The sequence below is a fragment of the Equus quagga genome, chromosome 1 (assembly GCF_021613505.1).
Source record: "Equus quagga isolate Etosha38 chromosome 1, UCLA_HA_Equagga_1.0, whole genome shotgun sequence".
NCBI classification, from domain to species: domain Eukaryota; kingdom Metazoa; phylum Chordata; class Mammalia; order Perissodactyla; family Equidae; genus Equus; species Equus quagga.
In genome coordinates this window covers 25,877,298-25,902,862 of record NC_060267.1, presented here as the reverse complement: position 1 = coordinate 25,902,862, position 25,565 = coordinate 25,877,298, and the positions used below count along the sequence as shown (strand labels likewise).

Genomic DNA, 25,565 nt, shown 5'->3' with positions numbered 1-25,565 from the left:
GTGCTTTTATTTGTGAAATAAGTTCTTTCCCAATGTGATGTCTTAAATATAATTCTATTTTTTTCTAAAAGTTTTGAAGTTTTGTCCTTCAAATTTGTTTTCTTTATTAATTTTGAAGTTAATGTGAGGGTAGGGTCATCATGAATTGGATCATCAACTGTCTCAGCCCCTGATTATTGAATGATCCATCCTTCTCCCACTAGTTATGGGGATATTTCTATCATTTATCAGGTCTCGTATTGTGGTTCTGTTTCTGGACTTTTTATTTCATTCCACTCATTTATTATTCCACCTTGGCATTATTACTATACTATCATAATTATTATAACATTAGATAAATCATGGATCTGTTGGAGGACCCCACCTATTTCTTTTTGAAAATCATATTGACTATTCTTGGCTATTTGCTCTTCAATATAAATTTTTAAATCATTTTACTTAATTCCCTACTAAACACTGCTAGTGTTTTGACAGGAATTATATTGAATTTATAGGTTAATTGGGGAACAGATTGAAATCTTTGATATATTGTTTTCCCATCCTTGAACATTTAATAATATTTCCTCATTGGATTAGCTCTTCTTCAAAGTCTTTTAATAAAAAGTTTTGCAATTTTCTCCAGAAAGGTTTCCCACTATTTTTGTGAAATTTTTTCTTGTGTCTGTTTTATTGCTAATGTACATATTATTTTTTAATTGCATTTTAACAGTTCACTGTTTGTTTATAGGGCCGCAATTGATTTTTAGAATTGATCTTATATGAAGAAAATTGCTGTACTATTATTAGTAAGATGTAATTTTTTTTCAGATTTTCTGTGTAGACAATCATATTGTCTATTAATAATGATGGTTTTATTTCCTCCTTTCTAGTTCTCTGTCTTTTATTTATTTTTCTGAACTTACGGTCCAAGACTCAAGTGTAATGTTGCATGGAAGGAGTAGAAGCAGACATCCCAACTTATTCTTGACTTTTAAAGCAATTATGTTAACTTACTAATGCTTCTCTCTTTGATCACACTTGAAGGTAAAAGTCAGTATCAATCCAATTATGTTAACTTACTAATGCTTCTCTCTTTGATCACACTTGAAGGTAAAAGTCAGTATCAATCTCAGGGTAAAATTAATTTTTTTTACTCTAATGATGATTTTTATCACCAATCTTTTATTTTTAATTTTGAGTGTAAATATTGTTTCTAAGACCTTGGAAAACACAAGACAACCACAGGTTAAATATTGCTAACATTATTTGTTAAAAAATAAGGTTTTCCAATCTACAGTCCTCCTGCAAATTTATTAGGAAATTAGTATCAGTATGCATCCATTTTACTAGCTTTGTTTCCTAGATATAACTTATAAGAGAAAAAAAAAAAAAAGAAATCCCAATGCTTAAGCCCTTTTGTACTCTCCTAGAACCAAATTAAGAGAAGCGTATTTTTCTAATGATATGTTCATTGACTTGAAATTAAAGTAATAGGAATGCTTTGAAGAAAAATATGCCCAACACTTTTTGGAGTAACCTGGATATAAAGTTACATTTAAACATTATGGAATCTCATGGAAAAACTAATTGACAGGCATTAAATAATATCCATATCCTAGAAGCATGTGTCTTCTCTACTAGAAATTTTATGAAACTAACAATATGGCCACTTTTATCCTCAAATATTTTTAGAATACTAGAGCCAACAAAAATACAACATAATGGTCTATAAAGGGAATATAATTAAATTATCACAGAAATAAAAAAATCCATTGTAATTATTAAAATATTGTAATATCTATTTCTATACCAAAGCATTTTCTATTAAATATATGTACTGAACATATCTTAGTTATTAGCTTTTCTTTTTGTCACCTGCTGCAACCAGAGATTTCTCTGCTTCCTCAAGACAGAAGCATGATTGTTTATCTGTAGGACACATGTTATTTTCTCCTTTTAACAAAACTCGGATACAAGTGCTTTATGATATCATTTTCATGAATTTAATACACTTATGTAAAAGGAACTGATAAATCCAACACGTTTGCCTCTGTGCACTATTTTTCTCTAAAATTTAGCCTCCATAAGATTGAACTGTTTGTCTGTATATAATTCTTAAAATCTAACATTTCAAGTGTGTCTTCATTTTCTATCGCAGTTAATCACTTGGTTTTAGTTGTGTTAAGAACTGAATTTCACCAGAATAATTGTGAATGGGAACTTTCTTGTTTTGTGACCTGCTTATCTGAACAATTTGGCCCATTTTCCCATCAACAATCCTCATCGTCTGCCAGTGTTACATTATAGCTAGCCTAACATTTAATTCTCCTGCTTTGGGCTCAGAGAAGGTCAAGAATATTTCTTTAGTCAATATTTGCCACATATAAGTCAAAAGTTTATCCCTTGAGTTTCCTTGTGATTGCCACAGTGCATTTTGGAACTGCTTTAGGTTAATACCCAAAATGGTGTATTCAATTAAACAGACTCGTGCACCCACACCATTTTGCCGCATGTTTTAAAAATTTCATTGATTTTAATAGAACATTGGTTTTCACTCTAGAATTTCTTTTCCTGAAAGAATCAAAGTAAAAAGCCTAAACATATTAAAATATATTTCTTTTCAAAGGAAGAGATCCTCTTAGCCTTCATGAGGCTGACATGCCTAATGTTCTTTCTATTTGTTAATGAGATTTGTTCACACCATTTAGCCTGCTATGAGATCTTTTGGATTAATTTTTTGTCCTCCATCTAAAATTAATAATATTATGAAAATAAAATCAACGTGACTGGGGAGTCTGAAGGACAGTGAGGTCAGATCTCCAGCCTTGGTTTATTCAGAGATTGATTAATAACTAAGCTGTGCTCTGGAGCGGGCTCATGTGCAGGAACTAAATCAATGTCATGGTTTTTCAGGTTGAGATTTTGAAACATTATTATGACCTTAATTACATATATTAAATCATTTATCAAATATTATACACAGCACATTTTTCCCTTTTCTTATAGAACATTCATCAGCATCTCTTTTGGAAGAATAACATTTTATTTACTGCTTCTCCAAGAGATTTTCCTATTGCTTCTACAATAAACAAAAATCCATTTCTCTGGTATATCTTATTTGGAATGCTTTAATTTAATAAAAAATTCTGAGGGAAAAAAACCAAAGAACTTGCTGCTCAAGGAAATGCCAGATGTGGGATTTCCAGGAAGAGAAATAAATTGAAACATTTTGTGCTGTACTCAGTTCTCTTCTCTCTCCTTTCCCTAGATGTTATGCAAAATGAGTCAAATGTCAGAGATTAGGAACAAGTGGGAAAAAATCAGGAAAGAAGTGAAAAGATTAGAAGTGAGGAAGGGACTGGTATTACCACCACAAAATAATGGGACATATGTGTAAGGAAGCAAGGAAGGAAATTAGAGAAACTAACTGCAGGCTGGGGTAAGAATATTCCCTCAATCTTTTCCTTGACTTCTTATGTATGGGAGGAAAATATGGTCCTCTGTACTTAGAGAAGAGAAGAGGGGCATAGAGGCACATACATTTTTCCTTACAATCAATCCTACATATATTGTGACTTTTACCTTGAGTACAACTTTTTTGCATAGCTTGTTCATCTGTTGGGCCTTTATAGATTTTTAACAAGAAAAAGAAAAAAATAGTTAACTCTTTAGAAGCAAGAAATTCTTAGTGATAATTGTATGCTGCATGAAAATACATAACATTATCATCAGATAAACTGAATACAGAATGTAAAAATATCTGTAGTAATACCTATGCTCCAGGGAGTTTGCTGCTGATTGCTAGAAGGAATACAAAGAAGTGTAATACAGTGTTCTCCTTAGGAGCAAATTTACTTGGGATGATAAATATTCATATATAAAGTAAATATTATGCAGTGGAGAAATATGGCAGAATAACAATAAATAAAAGGCATATAGCTGACACATACTAAGAGTATATTCATTCATTCAACAATTATTTGTTGAATATCAAGAAATCTAGAGTCAACTAGATTTTAGAGGTTAAAAGAGCCTTGTGAGTTCTGTGATTTAAAAGGCTTTTAGAGGAGCTTTCCCTTTTGCTGAGTTTTTATGGGGAGGTGGATTTGAAGAGGAGGTAGGAGCATTCTTTCCTGGATAAGTAGATGCAAATACATTTATTGAGTAAAGCAAAGCCATTGAGTTTCCAGGGTATAGTAGTGGGTGAATTTTCTGAAAAAGTCAGATTTTTAATCACTAGCTAGGATATTTGCAATTGGTGCTTTGGGCAAAACAAGATTTACCCTTAAGCAAATAAATGACATAGTGAAAGATTGTGCATCACTCCTCCTTTGACAATAAGTGTCAGAGAACCCAACAACAGCTGACTGAAGAAGGAAGGGGTTTATCTGGTACATCACACTGAAAAGTTCAGAGGTAACTAGGGCCTCAGGAACATCCTGGGGCACAGATGATTTAATAAGGAATTGGCTTTTAGCCTTCTCTTGACTCTGATTTCATTCTCAGGCTCCATATGGTACTTTCCTTCAGTTTTAGGCTCTCATCCTCCTAGGATTAAGTCCAGCAGAAAAGAGAGAGAAATTTCTGTTAATTCCTGAATAAGGTTACTATATTTTGTGCTTGAAACTTCTAGAGTCACAAACTCATCTCTGAGCCAATCCTTGTGGCTGAAAGGATGGAATTATACAGATTTACCAGGCGTGGATCACAAGCCTATCCAAGAAACCTACTTCTTGTGAATAAAATAATTCAATAATTCAATATTATGACTAGTCATGCATAGAAACTATATACCGTCTCCCACATCCACATAAGTGAGAATTGAGGAAGGGTTGTTTCCCAGAGGAAATTTTTTGTCCAATAGAGAGAGAGAGAGAGGAAAAGAGAGAATGCAATGTGGATTTTTGCTGCCAAAATCAACCCAAATGTTTACTCTAGGGTGTTGTCTGATAATAGTATTTCTAATAGAATGGATTGGAAAAAAGAAAGCCTGGAGACGGAGGACCAAATTCTATTGTTATAAATTGTATAAATTGAGCTATATAAAATAGAATGGAAAGGGTGCTATCAATGTGCAAATGTTTTCAAAGATGACTTGGTAGAACTTGGTGATTGATGAGTTATTGGCGATGATGAAGATGATTAGCTTGGTGATCCATTAGCCATTCTAATATTAGTTATTTTCATAGCTACATATGATTTGGAGTTATACTATGGCCCAGAGGTTCCCAAAGGTTTTCAAAGTTCAGCACCCTTAATATCTAGGTCATTTTTTCCATGGCACCTCTACACCAAAATAAATACCTAAGAGATCTATTTAATAAGTATTTAGGTCTGAGAAATAATATGGTTGGCATTCACTCCAAAAATTTAAAGCTCCCCATGGGACCTCTATTTCGTGAACCATAGCTATAGCCACGGATTACAAAAATGTTTCATTACTTCCTAAAAGTAATCAAGAAATAAATAACAGATAACATAAGAGTTTCACAGCTGCTAGTTCAGTAACACTGTGTGTAAAAGGCTATCACATTCAGTCATGTGGATCTTGAGTAGGTGTTTAGTGTTTACCATTTGGTCCAAATTTTTCCTAGTTTGAGTTTTGGTTAATGAAGTCTGATTAGAAAGTAAAATTGGATCAAACTAATTTTGCGTATCAGGCATTTGTAGTTGGAGAAGAAATTGACTTGCTTCCTATATATTCAGTCTAGGCCATTTTCTCCCCTTTGCAAAGTGTGATTTGTTTTTGGATATGTGAGTGATTTTTATATCATTTATAGCTTACTGTGAATGATCAGAAAACAGTTTTTTGGGGGTAAGGGAGGATGGAAGGATGGAGCTTTGTCACAATGGGCATCAGGAGGTGAGAGAAAGAGGCATAGGGATAGGAAAAATACATGGAAGTGGAACAAGAATAACCTAAGATAAACTTGAGTCATTTCTCAGTTTTCCAAGAGTGAACCTTGATTACGATTGGATGAGGCAACAAAAGGACCTAGTAAGTATCAAGAAAATAGGCATACAGATATAGAGAGGACAAGTTGAATTAACAAGCATTTTGAAATACTTTAAACATTATTAGTGATTCATTCTGATTATTTAGACACATGAGTTAAATAAACCTCATCAGTATATTTGTACCTTTTCTTAGTTTGATCCAAAGACTGTTACTTACAAGCAGAAAGGTGTCATTAACAACAATAAAAGCAGACAATTCTAAGGCTGTGAAGAGTGAAAGTAAATGGTATAGTGTCCCAGATGATTTTTAGTTTCCCATTTGCTCTTCCAGAAAGTTCTCTATAGACTGTCTGGAATGTGCAATACAGAAAACTGGGTAATATAAGTACTATTTTTTCCAGATCTTCTTCTCTCCTCTAGGACCGTATAGTCTTTTCAGAGGAAACAATCTTATCTAGACCTCGTCTTCCTGTTGCTCACCTTTTAGGATCTGTGCCACACTTAATTGTTTATTAGAGCTCAAAATAGTATTCCAACTTCAATAAGCCCATGTGGCATACACACCCTTCTAAATGTATAAATATCAACACATGTAATCTCCTTTTAAAATGCCTTGAATTTAACGTATCCCATATTTAGTATAAATAAAATAGTTTACATTAAAATAAAGACATTTTAAAACTATTTCTTCATTTCTCACTTGCTTTTAACACATGAAGCATTGACTTCATTTTGAGCTCTTTATGGTTTCATTATTTGAACTTTACATTTGACTCATTGTAGCAAATCTTTGTATAAATTAGTTGTTTAAGATATACCAGAGGATCATCTTTCATTAATTTATTCCTGAAACTTTATTCATCACTTAGTACATGCCTTGCACAGTGTTAGGGAAACAAAGACTGGTGCTGAGAACACTATAACGACACAGTGGCTGTCAGTTCAGGCTGTATGTTACTGTCACCTGGGGAGCTTTTAATCAAGCCTCACTCCAGACAAGGTCTTGAACCAGGGCAGGAGTATCTTTTAAAATATTCCTAGGTACTTCTAATTTGCATTCAAGGTAGGGAATGACTGATCTAATGAGAAGGCTGCTTTTTTAAGTTAAATGTATTCTTTAGAATCAGTTGCTAACTATTTCTGGTCTTGAGAAAATAAGGATGATATTGTTATGGTGTCTGCTTTTGTTCAGTCCAAATCCTTGACAATTAAAAGTGTTACTGAAATCATAAAACTATGACAGAAAAAATGCAAATATGTTCTCCTAACCTTAAAGCACAATTATTGTATTTCAAAGTGAACGAGAGAATTCTAGTGATTATAGAATTGATATTCCTTTTCTCCCTTTGCAGCTGCTTGCTAGCCTAATTCACATTGTTTACTCACAGGATGAAAGAGATGTTTTTAAGCATTCTCCACAGATGTGAGCGATTGATACAAAAAAGACACTCTGACTTTAAGAGTGTTGCTAGGAAACACACTTTCAGGATGAAATCCCCTACAGAGCAGTCTTCTATCTGGTAACAAAAAAGTGTATTAGTAGCTTGTTCTGCTTTAAAAAGTAGAAAAATAATCTGGTAAAGCTGTATCCAAAGGATATCTGTTATAGATTCACTTAAATAGCTTCATTTTGGAAATATTTTTGGTTTATTTGTGTTGCCCTGAAACCTCCATGTATTCTGTTTTTTATTTGTGTAAGGATAATATTGTGAGCATATAATGATATTTTGCCAAATAATCACTCTTAAAAGAAATACACATAAACACAATAGTAAACTTATCTTCATTTTTACTTTAATATAATTTAATGACTATTAAAGTAATATATCCTTCATCACAGGAAAATTTGGATACATAGGAAATTTAAAGAAGATAATAAAGACACCCAAAATGCCACCAGACAGCAATAACCATATTTTGGTGTTATTCTTTCATATTTTATTTCTTCTAAATACCCAGGAATTCTAGCTAAGGATTTTTAAAGGTTTGTTTTTTTTTGTAAAGTATGTTCTGAGAGTCCCTGCCTTCTAGCAGAAAGATTACTTTAATCCATTTATATTTATTGTAATTTATGTACCTTTATGTATTTTTAAAATCTTATTTTATTTTTCTTACTGACTTCCTTTTTTATCCTTTCCTGCCTTCTATTTGATTGAGAATCTTTTGTATACCTTGTGTTTTTCAGGTCATACTCTATAATATGTAGTCCTGCTTTTTCACATGGTATTATATTATGTTCTGATTCTGAATCTGATTATGAAGCATAATTTAAAGGCTTCCCTAATATTTCATCACATTGCTCTATTATAAGGTAAATAACTTCAATTATTTTATTAGAATAGATTTCTCTATGGGAAATCACTGTATCAAAACTCTTTTAAAACTCTTAATGCATATTACTAAACTATTTTCTCCAAAAATTATTTCAGTTACTACTTCTTGTAACAATATAGGAAAATATCAATCACTTCCTCCATACTAACGTTGAGTATTATTAGTTTTAATTCTGTGCAAATTTGATCAAATAAAATATCTCACATTTTAAAAAATTTGTATTTTTGATTCACTTGTTAGTTATTCACATTTTTCTTTCATGTAAGTATCTAATCATGTCCCTCATCCGTTTATCTATTGTGATCTTAATATTTTTCACATCTGTTGCTGTGAGCTCCTTATAGCTGTGTCTGTAATCTTTTTGAAGCTTTTCCCAGTTTATATTTTGACTTTTAAATTTGTTCATAAGTTTTAGTATATGCACTTTAAAAATTCTCCTTTGTGTTTTTTTTCTGTTCAGGGATTGGTATATGTATTTCCTTTTTCTGTTAGGTTTTTTTGAGTGGATTTAATTTTTACATTTCAACCTTTAATTCATCTGAGTTTATGTTAATGTATGAAGTGAGATTATAATATTTATTGATTTTTCCAACTAGCTATCTAATTGCCTCAGTACCCTTTATTAAATTGTATTTCATATCTTCATCTGTTAGCACTTTTCAAATGGAGAATGTAAGCTGTATAAATGTAAGCCTGGGTTCAAATCTCAGTTCCCTTACTTACTAGCACCACCATCTTGGGCAAATTGCCTAACCTATGCGTCTCAGTTATGTCATCTCTAAAATGAACACAAAGAACGCGTCTATATCACAGGATTATTGTGAGGGGTGAATGACATAATATATCTAAGGTGCTTGGCATATAGTGAGTGCTCAGGAACCTACGATTGTATCTGTTTATTCCTAGAAGAGCATCATACTTCTATTTGTGGAGCTTTATATTATGATTTTCTATCTGCTGGGGTTTTTCTCATTTTGTTAGCCTTAGGAAACAATTTGGCACAGTATTTAAGCACATGGACTCTAGTGCTGGACTGCCTGGGTGTGAATCCCAATATCCAAACTAATTAACTGTCGTGACCTTGGGTAAATGGCTTCACGTCTTTGTGTTTTAATTTCTCTATCTGTAAAATTGAGATATTTATAGCATTTACCTCAGAGATTTACTGTGAGGATTAAACGAGGATTAAATATATTTAAAGTGGTTAGTGGTAAGTGCGATACTAGCATTAGCTATTATTTGTTTCAAAATGTTCTTAATATCCTTTTCATCCATTTTTATTCTCTAATGAAATTAAGATTTATTCTGTGAAGTTCAGAGAGATCCCACTGTATTTAGATTGAAAGTACGTTATTTTGGAAAAAGTTAATAATATTGAGTCTTCTTATCAGGGAAAGTTGTATATTTATCCAATTTTTCAATGCTTCTTTTTGATCTATCAGTAAATATTTATAGCTTTTTCATTTTTCACACTATTTATTAAGAGTATTACTAAGTAGCTAAGTATGTGTTTCTTAATATTGCAAATAGGGGCTTTATTTTTCTCACTTCTAAATAGTTATTGTTACTACACACACAAAAAACATTGGTTTGTATTTAGCTTCTGCTTAGCCACTTTACTGAACTCTCTGAATGCTAGTATTTCATTTAAATCTGTTTTGTTTTCTATTCTGGTATATAATCATGCTGTATGTAAATAACAGTTTTGCCTCCTCTTCTCTAATTATTTGAAATCTGATTTTCACTTCATTTTGAATTGTATTTGCCTAGGCTTCCAGAGAAGCACAAAATTTATGTTTAACAAACATTCATTGGGTGTTTTCCATGTTTTGGGTACTGTGGAAAGCGCTTGGCATAAACCAACAGATAGCACAGCCATGGGCCCTGTCCTCACAGAACTTTGAATCTAGTCCCATGATCTTAACACGGTATCAATCTATCAAATGCTGTGGGTAGGTTTGCGTTATTTAGGAGAGCTGGTATATAGCTTCCATTAGGTTATCAAAAGAGTTTATGACCATACAAGTTTAAGAACCATTAATGCTAAGTTATAATAATAAATATAGCCTTATTTACATCCTGGTTCATTTTACTTTGTGATTATTTAAATGTTCTTATTCTCTATTACAAACTTTTTAAAATTTGAAAGCAACTATGACAGTGTTATCAGTTTCCTTATATATATATATTTGAAAATTTCTCAAAAATCAGTTACTAATTTTCCATAGAAATATATTAAAATAACCTACACATTTAAAAAAGGACTCTTTATAGATACATTAATATAAGTTTTAAAAAGCAATATATGAGTGTTAGAAGATAATATTGAAAATATAATTGAAGTCTGTAATCACAGACTGGTCACCTATGGCTTCCAAGGAATACAGGAATAAGTTGAGGTATGGTTTGCAATCTTAGTTCGTGGTTATTTATTTTAGACTCAATTAGGTATTGAAGGAAATGTGGTTAACAAATAAAAAGCAAACAAATAGACTTGGATGTGTTTGTTTTTTCTTTTGCCAGCAAGTATTCTCTTCACATTTCTATTGCTGAGACAGGGGGAAAAGATAGAAAGTATTTTCTCAAATAAAATTGCCTGATGAGCAGGGAAGGCAGCAGGATTTTCTCAGGGTTCAGTAGAGCCACTGTGAAAGCACTTTATCACTTCAATAAAGAGAATAAGAGTTTAACAGGGTAGGTGGTTCTCCTCAAACAAAACAAGGCTGAGCAATGTGAGAGACGCAGCAGAGGAAAGAAGTCACCTTTCTAGATTTAGCATCCAGAAAAAAACATTCACAGGAGGGGCTCTCGTGTCGACAAAGAACAAGCTTCACTTCCCAAATGGCCTCTCTGTTCACCCCACAATATCAGGCCAGTGGGGTGCAGGCCCAGGCCAGCTGATGTGTGCTCCATGGGGCCAGTTATTTGAAATCCCTTGAAAGTAGTTGGATTGGAATTGTAAAAAGTTAAAGCATTTAAAAGTTCCTTCTCAGATTATTCACTGTAAGGGTTCAACCCTCTGTCTTAAGAAATTCAGTTTCCATCTGTCCACTTAATGTATTTATAGTAGGAGGGAGACTCTTTAAAAGGTTGAGGAGAAGTAGCCAGGCCTGTAATTAGAATCACAGCCCCTTCGTTGACTGTAGTTTAGACCATAATGTGAAGAGGTAAAAACAAAGATAGTGGATGTTATGTGTGGTTTAAAACAAAGCAAAACTGCTGAGACAGTTAAACACGGTGGTACAGTTAGAATGCGACTGAAGAAAAGGAAAAGGGCAAGTGGTATGTCATTACTTCTCTTTTCAGTCTCTTCAATTTATCCTTCAGCTGTTGTGCAAATATTAGGTAATTATGATTTTTTTAGGTCAGTGAAATGGTTATAACTGTCAAGGAATTTGTTAATTTATACGTTCAGAGATTTTTAAAAATGTTTACTAAGCATTTCCCATGGAATAGGTGTTATCATAGCTTTTGGAGGTTTCCCTTTTGAAGCATCTAGATCAATGGAGGAGTCAGACATTGATAATTGTTTAAGCATAAAGTGCAGTACTTGTTATGGAGGAAAGGCACAGGGCACCAGAAAAGTGCAACAGGAAAACTAGATTTCACTTGGGGATCCAGAGACAGCCTCTCTGTGGAAAATGCATTTAGGTTGCAACCTGAGAAATGAATAAGAGTTAGACAGGTGAAAAGTATGTGATAGGCAAGCAGGAACTAGATCAGGCAGAACCTTGTCACCTATGTTGATGAATTTATTATGTTTTAAATTTAGTGGACAGTCATTGAAGGAGGAGGACCATGATCGTATTTCCAATATTTAAAAATTCTAGTTTCAGTTTGGGAATATGAAAAAGTTCTGGAGTTGGATAGTGGTGATGGTTACACAACAATGTGAATGTAGTTAATGCCACTGAGCTGTCCACTTCAAAAATGGTTAAAGTGGGAAATATTATGTTGTACATATATGACCACAATAAAAAATATTCTCAATCTCTCTGAATATATCCCCTCATACAAAAATGGAGATAATGATATTATCCATCTCGATGTATCATTAGAGTATTACAATAGATAACTCACATAAAGAACTTGACAGAGATCCTGATAGAGTTGAATTATTATATATATGCCAATGATGAGAAGAGTGAAGATGAGCACTGTGCTGTGGATGAAGATGTTAGGATCCAGGTACAATCATTTATTATCATTGGCAAGTTGTTTAAATGCTCTTAACCTCATTTTCTTGATTTGTTAATTGGGGTTAATAACAGTTACCTATGGGTTATTGTGATAATGAAGCACTTGTCCAGTATCTGAAACATATTAGGTGTTCAACCAATACGTAATTTCTTTTATTGAACTACTACCTATATGATATTAATTCCTAACACTGTACAAAAATTTATCAATAAAATCAAATACAAATATATCAGTGGTAAATTCTGAGAATAACATTTATGTACTGGACTGTCCCTAAGGTCATTTGTAAGTTGAGTATGAATTTCAACTTCTGTAACCTCTTGTTATATTTTATTTCTTGTTATCTTTTTATCATTACTATTTAATGGGCTTTATTTTTTAAGGCAATTTTAGCTTCACAGCAAAATTGAGCAGAACATACAGAGGGTTTCCATATACCCCCTGCCTCCATTCATGCATGGCCTCCTCCACCATCAACATCCCACAGCAGAGTGATTCATTTATTGCAGTTGTTGCATTGACACATCATCACCATCCAAAGTCCATAATTTACATTAGGTTCACTCTTGGTGTTATACATTGTGTGGGTTTGGACAAATTTATAATGACATGTATCACCCGTTATAGTATCGTACAGAAGAGTTTCACCGCTCTAAAAATTCTCTGTGTTCTGCCTGTTCATCCCTCTCTCCCTCTCAACCCCTAGAAACCACTGATACTTTTACTGTTGCCATAGTTTTGCCTTTTCCAGAATGTCATATAGTTGGACTAATACAGTCTATTGCCTCTTTGAATTGAGTTCTTTACTTTAGTAATATGCAGTTAAGTTTCCTCCGTATCTTTTTTTAAAAAAGACTTTATTTTTTTAAGAGAAGTTTAAGGTTTACATCAAAATTGAGAGGGAAGTAGAGAGATTTCCCTTATACTCACTGCCCCCACGCATGAATAGTCTCCCCCATTATCAACATCACTCATCAGAATGGTACATTTTTTTTTTTACCAAGGATAAGCCTACATTGTAATTATGCAAAGTCCATAGTTTACCTTAGGGTTTCTTCTTGGTGTTGTAAATTCTATGGAGTTTGACAAATGTATAATGACATAGCTGTCATTTTATCATTGCGACATCATACAGAGTATTTTCGTTGCCCTAAACATCCTCCATGAAAAAAGCTGCAATATCTCTGTTCAGGTTTTTTTTACCTGAACATATATTTTCCACTCCTTTGTGTAAATAGCAAAGAGTGTGACTGCTGGATCATACAGTTAAGAATGTGTTTAGTTTTGTAAGAAAGTGCCAGATTATCTTCCAAAGTGACTGTACCGTTTTGAATTCCCACCAGCAGTGAATGAGAGTTCTTGCTCCACATCCTCACCAATATTTGCTGTTTGACATCAGTGTTTCATATTTGGGCCATTCTGATAGGTGTGCAGTAGTATCTTCTTGTTGTTTTAATTTCCAATTCCCTAATCACATATGATGTTGAACATGTTTCCATATGCTTATTTGCCATCCATTTCTTCTTTGGCGATGTGTTTGTTCAGGCTTTTGACCATTTTTGAGTTGGGTTGCTTGTTTTCTTATTGTTGAGTTTTAAGAGTTCTTCATATATTTTGGATATTAGTCCTTTATCAGATATGTCTTTTGCAAATATTTTCTCCCAGTCTGTGGCTTGTCTTCTAATTCTCTGGATATTGTCATTCAGAGATCAGGAGTTTCAAATTTTAATAGTCTAGCCTATCAATTATTTTTTTCATGGATTATGCCTTTGGTGTTGTATCTAAAACAGCATCACCATAGCCAAGGTCATCTGTATTTTCTCCTGTGTTGTTATCTAAGAGCTTTATGATATACTATATCATATACTAAGAGTCTATGATCCATTTTAGTTAATTTTTGTCAAGGTGTAAGATTTATTTTTTGGCACATGGATTTCTAATTTTTCCAGCACCATTTGTTGAAAAGACTATCTTTGTTCCACTGTTTTGCTTTTGCTCCTTTGTCAAAGATCAGTTGACAATATTATATGGCTCTATCTCTGGGCCCTCTATTCTGTTCCATTGGTCTATTTGTCTATTCTTTCATAATACCATTCTGTTTTGATTATAGTAATTCTTGAAGTTAGGTAGTGTCAGTCCTCTGACTTTATTTTTCTCCTTCAACATTGTGTTGGCTATTTTGGGTCTTTTGCCTCTTCATGTAAACTTTAGAATCTGTTTGTCAATACATGAAATAACGCAAAATAACTTTCTGGGATTTGATTGGGATTGTATTAAATCTATAGATAAAGTTGGGAAGAACTGACATCTTGACAATATTGAGTCTTCCTCCCTAACTTTTCAGTTTTGCATGAATATTTGCTAAAATGTTTTCATACCACAGCCATATCTCAAGAGTTTATTCTCCTTCTCAGCTTACTTTAGGCCAAACAACCAGCTGGCTGATAAGGTTAAAAAAAGACCTACCACTGAGAAGCTGCATCTTTGCTTCGGGCCTGTCTGAAGCTGAAGGATGTATAAATTATATGTAATTAGCAGAAGGTGGCAGGAAAGGCATAACTACAGTGTAGCTGAGCTTATTGCAGTTTGAAATCTATGCAACTGTGCACACCTCTAAAACTGTTGTCATCAGTGGAGTTTTTCAGCTTTATAAAATGATGCATGTGTTTCAGACGAGTCAGGGTTATTTCTCATTCTCACCAAACATCGTATCCCAACCAAGTTAGAATTTTTTCTATTAAAGGCTATTTTAGATCCTGACTCCTATTCAAATAAAAATATTAATTGCAGAAAACAAGATGGAATCTATCCCAAAGAAGGAGACACACTAATAGAAAATGACAGAACCATAACTAAACAATCATGACTGTCAGCATATCTCAGGAAGACCTGAGCATGGGTACCTGTAATAATCTACAAACCTCCTGTGTGTATATAAGGAATAACATAACACCTGATTTAATTAAGATATCGTCCTTTGATAGAAATGCTCATCAGATTTTGGTCACACAATGTATTCAACAAGCATATCTTCTTAGTTTCTTAAATGGAAGTTCACTTCTACAAGGGCGAGAGATTTACAACCTGAAACATTTAACTTTCTAGCTGATCTGGCAATGAGACAATTTGCCAAACTCTCATTATATAATGTATTTTAAAAGAAATATAAAAGGCAACACATGGTGCTTTTTGTTTTTGCTGGAAAGCTCAGAATCAGAGAGGATCAGTTGAGCAGAATATAAATCATTACAAATTCTCCTTCCCAGAAATTTAAGGCATATTAATCAAAACAAATGAAACTGAAACAAAAATGGAAACAGCTGGAGTGTCAATAAGCAAAAACATGATGAGGTTGAAGCATAATATATCTATTGATAGGAAAAAATTACTTATCAAAATACCAAAAATATTAAGCAGGAATGTCCTGGTTATTATTATTAAATATTTCAGATATAGTCAAACATAAATAAAGAATGGCCACTTAGATAATTCAAGTAAAAATATTGCCTTTTGCTTAAAGTTTCCTGGTTAATTAATTGCAAAACATTGCTTTTCACTTGAATTGTGGAGATCATTATATCATTCTGCACAGTCTTATAAGGAGTTTAATTTTCAGTCTAGATCAAAATCTCTTAAAATATCAGTGATAATTTAAGATTTGAGGTTAGAAATATGGACATATTGAACTCAACACTGATACTTTATTGAATAAGACTAAAAGTCCTTGAATAGCCATAATAAACCTATATTGTACATTAAAAAAATTAGATCACAAAAATAAAGAAGGATAAATTGCTGCATTCTAAAACCTGTGAGTTTCTAACATCTTTATTCTAAGAAAATGAAACTACAGTAGTGATATTCCTTAAATCTTCAAAAACCCAAGAAGCATTTTTTAAAAATCTGTTTTACTTCAGCAGAAACTTTAGAACAAAACCCAAAAGTATTTCTTTTAAGCTTCTAAAGAAAGTCAGTGATTCTGGCAAGAAAGCAAAGAGCGGCAGGGCGCCTGCCAATAGATACAGCTGTCACTGCTTTCTTCCCTTATTTTATGTTTTTTGTTGGTGAGAGGGCCATGATGGGGGAAAATCTTTCCAGGTTTATATTTCTGCTTCTTCACTTGTCTTCCTTTCATTTCTTCCTAGTATAAAGCAATTGATTAGGAGGTTCTAATTACTACTGGGCTTCAAATATTATCCTATGCAGATCACTTTCACACACCTATTCCCAACCCCTATATGGCCTCCAAATTCTGGTCTCATTTGTTCAAATATTTGCTTGATATCTCCACTTGGATGTCTAATGAGCACCTCATATCTAAAATGTTCAAAACTAAGTTCTTGGTCACCTCACTTTCCCACCAAAACCCTACGTCCCTTTGCTGAATGGCAGCATCTTCTAGTTCAGTGAGCAAGCCAAGAGAGAAGGACTCATCCATGAACGCCTTCCTTTCCCTCTTCTCCTACTTCCGACCAGTGTTTGTTTCTCACTGGTCCATAACCCACTTGAAGCCAAAGATCATACATCCTGGGTCCGTTGAATCTCTAGGACCTTACACAGTGTACATGATAGACATTTAAATATTTTAAAACAAATAAAGTTACCTGTATAACTGTTTCTACATTTGTTAAGTAAATTACTGATTATACATATCTACTTTGTGAATTGTATTGGCAACCACACTGAATTAGAGAAGTCCTTAGATCTGGGAACAGAAGTGGTATCATATTATTCCTCCCAAGTGTAGAAAGGCATGGAATTATCCTCAAATCATTGTTAACTCTTCAATAGTGATTCTTGTGCTTTAAGAGTTCTAAATGAAGGCAGGTGCATAGCCATTCTCAAGTGCCTTTTCTTTCAATTATCAGCTTTCTTCTTTGACACCTAAATCTTCTGTGGCATTAAACACACATACACACAAACTCATACACACATGCACACACATATATTTATTGATCACACACTCTGTGCAAAGTATTTAAGCCCCAATAGGAATATGAAGATATGTATAAGGCATGTTCTTTTTCTTAGGCAACTTACAGTCCAGTTGGTGGTGATGAAAAACTAAGAGATATCTTATGTACATTTTTCACATAATTCTTATAATTACCTATTATTATTCCCATTTGACAAATGCTGAAATAACTTTCCCAGAGCAAACTAGCCATGTGAATCAGTTATGACTATATCCTCTGTCCATATTCTTGTCTCTCAATCTCACTGCTTTGTGTTTTTGCTTTTGCTTTTAATTTTTTGCTGAGGAAGATTAGCCTTGAGCTAACATCTGTGGCAATCTTTCTCCACTTTATATGTGGGTCACCACCTCAGCATGGCTGAGGAGTGATATAGGTCCCTGCCTGGGATCTGAGCCCGCGAACCTGGAATGATGAAGTAGAGTGGACTGAACCCAACCACTATGCATAGGGCTGGCCCCTGAGTGCCTTCTGATAATACAAAAATCTAAAATGCTGTGACCATATGTCCAGATTTTCTAAGATAGTTTCATAGTCAGATATTCTGCTCTACTTATTATCTTCATAAGCCATCAAAACCTATCAGAAATAACAAATTTTGGCAAAGAAACCACTTCTTTAAAATACTTTTTTTCTCAACCTCTGAAATTGTCTTCAAATATGTTTTCTAATCTAGTGTCTCTATATTCAGTTGGAAGTGGCCTTGCATTTGAAAGATAAGCAAGAACATAATAATAAGGAATCAGTGAATGAGTCAAATAACTGCTCCAAGAGTTTAGACAAGGGAAAGGACCTCATAGAAGATTGTCAGAGACAGCTTTTCCTATAAAGAAAAAGCTTGATCTAGTTCTTGAAATATAAGAGAGATTTTTGTTTTCTCATCCATAAACTTAGGTTAATAATAGTAGCCACATCCTTGGCTCATAGGAAGATTATTTGAGTTAATACTTAAGCTTCTAGAGCAGAACCTGGCTTGCATGTTGAGAGATGATGGAGTGTGAGTATCTTAACTACTAAGATAAGGACTTTTTAATTGATTTTTTAATTTCTATAACCTTCTTTTTTAATTTCTATAATCTAGCATAATGCCTAACACATAAAATAGATACTCAATTGATTTTTGTTGAGTGAATTATGAAATCATTGTATATCACTGATAAATTTTGAGGCAGAGAGTACAAGAGAGTTAAATTTTCTGAAGATCAAATTGAATTTTATATTATTCACTAAGCTTCAGATATTTGGGTACGTTTATTAAAATAATCAATGCATAGGCAAAGGTCACTCTTGATAGTGGGCATCAAAAGTAGATCCATTGAGATTGTTCTGATGCTTGTGCCAGTCTAGACTCTAAGCTTGAGAAGCTTGAGAATTTGCCTCTGCTTCTATTACCAACTGGGGCTTGTGTGGGGCTTTTCACATAGCAGGTACTCAATAATTATTTGCTGATTGATGACACTTGGGTTTGATACAAAGAAATAATTACATAAGAGAGAATAAAGTTATTTTCAGAAGCTATGAACCCTTTCATATAGATTTCAGTTTTTGGATAACCCACATCTTTATTCTGTAATTTTATGTAAATAGAGGGTTATATCCACTCCTGCCTTATCAGCAATTTAATTAAACTTTGCTACAAACTCACATATAAAGGGATAAAGTTCTCTGTACAGCACACGACCATGTTGTTACTCTAAATCTGAAACCTTGATGCTGTGAGGGCATCAGGATGCAGGAGTTAGGGAGTTTCCCTAATATCTGTTCTGGTAATGGACCGTTGAAAAGGAGCCTGAAGAACAGAGCATTTGTCAACCAAAGTATTTAGGATTAAATGTTATGATGATTTTTTTCTTGCAGAACAGTTCAGCAGTGGAAACTCACCCACTGCCTGTGGAAAAAACCAAAAGTTCAGCACATGGCATTTCAGGTCCCATAGTTTGACTACACTTTTCTCCTCACTTACCTTTCTCAAATGCCCCCATGAATGTATGCCCTGGCCTTACAAAATTCTTCAGAGTTCTCTGAATTTGACCTTTACTTTCCTACTTTATGCTTTCACTATTACCACTTCCTCCTGCTTGCAGAGATGTCAGTCAAATATAGACCAATGATTTGCTTTTAATAATTACTCAATACATTTATTCAACAGATGTTAAATTGAATATCTTCAATGTGTAAGGCATCATATTAGGCAATATGGGGTATAGAAAAAGGAATGGGGCAATCTAGCCCTTAGGTGTTTCGAATCTAGAAAGTCCCTCACTGAACATATTTTTTGGTTTATCAATACTCTGCTGCTACAAAATGTCTCAGCTTGGTAGATACTTCATAAATGTGTATGGAATAAACTCATGAATAGTTAAAAATTACCATCCAGCTACCTTTATATGATTATTTTATTTCATATTCTTCAAAGAAAATGAAACAAATTTCTTGGTCTTTGAAAAGCATGCAATAAAAACCGATGTCTGATTAAATTGCACAATGCTCAATGATATCCTTTTATACATGTTTCAAAAATAAATTGAATTGTTTTAATTGAATTGAAGAAAATTTCAAAAATAATTCTCTTCTGCTATTTCTAGGAAGAAGGGCCTAAATTATTTGGGTAGACATAACTCATCCATTTCAGTTCTAATATATGACCTATAGTCAGTGACTTTTCCCTGTTGTTTAAAAAATAGAACGTCAAGGATTACATTGCAGTCTTTCAGTAGGAATGTGCCTTCTGTGTGGTATCTCTCGTAACCTGAACAGCAGCTAATAGGAGTTACAAGATCATCGAGCTTGTTCTTTAATCATGGGTGAGTCTCTTGTCAGAAGACAGTAAGAAATTCTATGTACCTTTAGATGGTGAGGTAGAATAAATACCTGCTCTTTTATGCACAGCACAGACAGATACTCTGTAGTGAGGAACAGCTGCTAACATCCTGGGCCTTTGCAACTGCAATAGGGAAAATGGCTTAGAGTGAATCCTCAGAGCAGAAGAGCAGTAGCAGTGAAGCCGTTTTATTAAACACGGTTATTTCCATAGAGGAATAAAGCCATACAAAGGGGAGATTACAGCCCAGGAAGTCTTTAAAACTCCCAGTATAAATTGAGTGAGCATTTCAACCTGGTATCTTTTCTTCACAGCTCTTGTGTTTTGTGCATGTGTGGGAGAGCAAAGGGGAAAGAAGTTTGAAAGTTCTGTCTTGCTGGCATGGGAATTTTTTTCTGCTGTCAAAGACTTATTAAATCCTACTTTGGATTTTTAGATAGGATTCACAGGCAAGATATCACAGGGCACATTTCTTTGTAGTAGTCCAGCGATCTCAGATCAGTTTGAACTGCAGTGGGGGAATGAGAGAAGTTAATAGAACTTTCAGTCCTGCCGTTATAGTGAAACAAGAGAGGCTCATTTAAAAATAGGAAACCTTCCAGGTATTTGTCGAAGCAATATATCAAAATGCCTTGTTCATTATGATATAGTAAAGTAAATCAGATGCAGACGTAGAGGATATTCAATTCTCACCCAGACCAAATGCCACAACAAACTATAGTACAGACATAATTTTGAGAGGTAGATTATTAAATGTTGCCTGTCTTCTGATTTTTAGAGTTCACAGCCTAAAGATGTGGCCTAATGAATTCAGAACACATCTGTATATTCTCTGTGAGTGGTGGAAATATTCCAACCTTCACTTAAAACGCTTACTACAATCATTCTTGAACTTCAGTATGTCTACAAATTACCTGGAAAGCTTGATTAAAATGCAGATGCTCGGGCGATTCCCCCTGAGACTCTAATTATTCTTGGGAGTTGCTGATAAATCTATTTTATTAATAAGCACACCAAATACTGTTAAAATAGGTGGCCCTTAGACCATACTTTTGGAAACACTGACTTAGCGTTTTGAAAAATATGTCAATCATTGAATATACAAAATACCCTTTCTTGTGATCTAGATCAAGAACAGATTCTAAGTATATTTTTAAAAAATTAAACAATAAAAATGCAGGATTTAAATTTGTTTGGAATAGGATTCAAACATGGGTTCTGCTACTAGCTGTGTGTCTTTGGGCAATCCACATGATCCCCATAACTCAGTCTATCTCTAAAAATCTCATAGAGATTTGGCAGGATCAGATGAGATAATACACATATCAGTAGTTTGTAAAACTGTTAGCACATATGCATGGTATTGGTCCTTTACACTGTCCTCATGTATCTGAGGTCACCTCGTTACCTCCAGTCGTCTCATTCATCATCTGGCTCCTTTCAGTTCTGTCCACCCTAATCCTTCATGTAAATCATTGACACCAGAGAATTTATTATTTCCACTCCCCATCTCCTACTAAAACTCACCTGCCATGTTTTATCTTTCATTCAATATTCATCTGATGTTTTGAGCAGCAATTCTTTGCCAAACCCAGCACTAGATTGTGGTGATTCAAAGTATAATAAAATATGGCTTTGCCCTTGAGTAATAAACTGGTTCTTGTTAATATACTGATGGGAAGGAGGTTGAGTGGAATCTCACAAATATATGTATGAGTTTTAAATCCTGCTTGATAAACAGCCCCTCCCTTGTTCACTGACTGAATCAGTAATTCTTGGAATTGCAAATAGTCAAGAAATCATATTGCCTGATTTGCTTATTATTGCTATTTCCATTTTTCCATTAGCATTTCATTTTTGTAATTTCAAGAAAAATGATTGTGTAAGGTTAGCACCATGTCAGTTCCATGGGGGAGATGGTTTGGAATCAGCAGGGCCTGTCTGTGCTTTCTCAAACTTCGAGAGGTACCTAACCACACATACATACACTCCTGAAACGTAGGACAAAATATATGCAAGGCTTTCTATTTTTTCTACCACCTAAAAGTGATGGTTTCCTGAAACTACCCCAACAAATAAAGCTAACTCCATCAGTTATAGTCTTGTGTGACTTTATGGGCTTAAATTAGCCTGTGAGGAATATGTGCTATAAATATCACAAATGGGGTTCCACTATTTTTAAGTTTCTCTGCATGCATTACATCATCTTAAAAATAAATGAGTAATTAATTTAATCAGAAATCCAATTATCTAAAAATGTGAACAGTCAGTTCTGTAAAATGCAGGCTGTGCAGTCAGCACTCAATTAATACTCATATTTTCAAAAAGTCTTCAGATATTTTTTCGCTCAGCAGCCTCCAACTCATTACATATTTCACAGTCTGATGATATTACATTTATTGAAATGTTTTGGAATGTAGTCTATTGCTCCTTTTTTTGCATATTCTTCACGCACAGTCAAGTGGCAGGCTGCTTCCAGCTGAGGTGGCTGCAGTCTGAAGACCCCCACACTCCACCTGGTAGCTGAGCAGTGTATGCCTATTCTGGAAAAGAAGGATACTGTTTATAATCATTTTCAGAAAATGATGTGTTTTCCTTGAGTGTGTACTGTTATTCCTAGGCTTAGAACAGCACATTCTTCAGAAATTTTTACTAAATATATTTGATCATAGCAGTAAGTTGCTAAAACATTGTTAATGACTTTGCAGTAAAACTATTAAACTGAGACAATAATAATTGGATGATAGAGTTTAAAGAAGTCAAAGTGAGGCTGGAGAAGAACATATAAAGCATACAATTATTCAGCTAGACGGTGTTGTGTTATCGATGTTTAAATTATATTTAATAATCTGAAAATTAACTGGAGAGATATAATATTGATATGAAAGTCTTAATGTACAGTATATATACATTTCTAAATAGACTAGCATTTTAAAATATATAGTATCCCCTTTCCAAAGAATTAGCATATTTTAAATTTAAAACTAATTTTATTTCTGGAAAATTTCATTTATTCAACTTTAGTGTTTTGACTTCTATAATATTCATATGTTAAAGGGCTTTTGCTTGCACACACACACAGACACATATATCCATACACATTCATGATTAGTATTCTTGGGTTTTCATTTTACAGCCTGAGTGGCTGACACCCCAGGGTGATTGAGTGACTTGTACAGCAGAGGCAGAATTTCAGATGGAGTCTGAGGATAAAATGTCTGCTGGTTTTAAAATATAGAGTAGGCGACACTGGCATCTTTTCACTTAGACTAATCTGTGCTCAACTCTAACAAGCTTCTTCTATTTCCTGGAAATAGAACTTTATATCAAATGTTCTTCAGAATCAGAGCAGAGTGATGAGCACTGTAAGTAAAATTTTAGGTTAAATAGTGTTTTTAACATGGCCTTTCATGAGCTGTGTTGAGGGTAGATTAGGATAGATTCCTGATGTTCCAAAAAAATCTTTTTTTCTTTCTAAAATAGAGATGTGACCATTTACTAGTATATATTAATATTTTATCAATATTTCTAAGATCTTGTTTTCTGTCAATGTAAATGATTGTATAACCATCAGTTCAATAACATTTTAATTTTATTGGTCTTAATGGAACATTCTTTCATTATACAGCAGTAGTAAATACTTTGTGAGTAGTCGTTAGTGGGTAAATGCTTGCTAATGTATTGTCAAAGCTTTTTTGAATAATTTATTGGGGCTATCCTATGACAGAGCAAAACATAAGAAGAGCTGGATGATGTCTGTCCAGCAGAAAAACGTATATCTATATATGGACCAAATTTCTCAAAGGAGAACCTTAGCATTGTTTAAAGTAAAGAGAGAGAGGTGGGGAGAAAGACGAGTGTCAAAAGAAAGAAGGACGAAGGAAGAGAAGGTGTCACACTAGATTGTCTTACGATATTTTTGTCGTTGTTGTTTTAACGTATGAGTAAGAGTTTAGTAAAGAATGCTGGAGAAGAGAAGTTAAATTCTCTTGGAAATTAATAAAGTGCCAGTACATATTAGGGATACCCCAGTCACTAGATACCTGTAGAGCTGTGATGGGTTGTGGGATGCAGCATCTGCAGTATCTGGTGTAAGGCCTAGGCTGGGAGAATGAGAGACCACAGGGCTCCAAAGGCCAGTGAGTTCAGGAGCTGGCCAGCACAGCACAGCCTTGGGGATAGGAATGTATCCCCGTGTTCCTGTTTCTGGACACTCCGTTAATTTGGTTATTGAGAAAAAATAACGTCTGCTCCTATAACTGGCACAACTTTGTCAGAGTTGTTTATTTTCTTCCTCTGCCACTTCATTTGCTGCAACACTTTCAGGCCCATGGCAGCTGGGGAGCTGGCTGTGAATTACTGAATGGTATGTCCTCAAGGGAGAAATAAGGAGAGCATTTTCTCCTGCCTTAGCAGGAATGGACTCAACCTTGCTTCCTCTCTCCTCTAGTGCACTGCTGAGGGCATGTGATCATCGACTCACAAATGACGGGATAACTGGTGACACCATAGGACAAATCACCAGCAGAAAACAAATGTGTGAGCAAGACATGAAAGATGCTTTTATGCTGGAACAGCAAGAAACCCATTAAATGAAATAAATTACATGCTGCCAGGGTGATGACTCACTGTCCTATTGAAAAAGGCAATATTTTGGGGTGAAGGAAAAGATAGCGCCGTATGACACAGAGAGGCTCAAAATAATGAAAAACTTTTCTTTCTGACTCGAGTGTGCCTATTCGGATCGGAAGACAGAGACTTCCAACAACACTCAGTAAAGTGCATATTAAAAAAATGTGTTAAAATATTGCTACTTAGAATATCCTCTCTAGAGTGAATGTCCTCTTCTAGGATATATTACAAGCAGCAATAATCTCTAACAAAGACCAAAGCCCCAATCAGAGACATTCCTTATTACCTATTGTCACCATCCTATCCTTATTTTAAGGAATTAAAGTTAAATATCAGTTTGTTTATGGCAAATGCTTTGGAATACAGTTATAGAGTGGTCCATTCATTCCTTCATTTATTAGTTAAATATATATCGAATGACTTCCATGTATGAGGCATTAGACACTTAGTGAACAGGAGACATGTCCCGTGGCCTGATGGGCTATGGCCCAGTAGAATAATAAGGTAATATTTATTGAATACTTTTGTAGTGAACATTTCACATGCACAATCTTATGCAACCCTTCAGTAGCCCTATGAATTAGGCATTCTTTCCAAATTTTGTACATGAGGAAAATTTGAGTCAGAGGTTGAGTAACTTGCCCAAAGTTGCAAGCTAAAGAATGGTT

General features: G+C 34.2%; 1 protein-coding gene across 4 annotated transcripts in view; it reads left to right on the top strand.

The window, feature by feature from the left end:
- CNTN1 (contactin 1) overlaps window positions 1-25,565 on the top strand; it is a 342,015-nt gene that overhangs the window by 156,722 nt on the left and 159,728 nt on the right. The window contains exon 1 of one of the 4 annotated variants that reach the window (XM_046642453.1): window positions 8,229-8,248. The exons of the other annotated variants lie outside the window; for them this stretch is intronic. The gene's annotated coding sequence lies outside the window, so the exon portion shown is untranslated. Of the gene's footprint in view, window positions 1-8,228; window positions 8,249-25,565 lie in introns of those variants that run through there. 4 annotated transcript variants of the gene reach the window in all.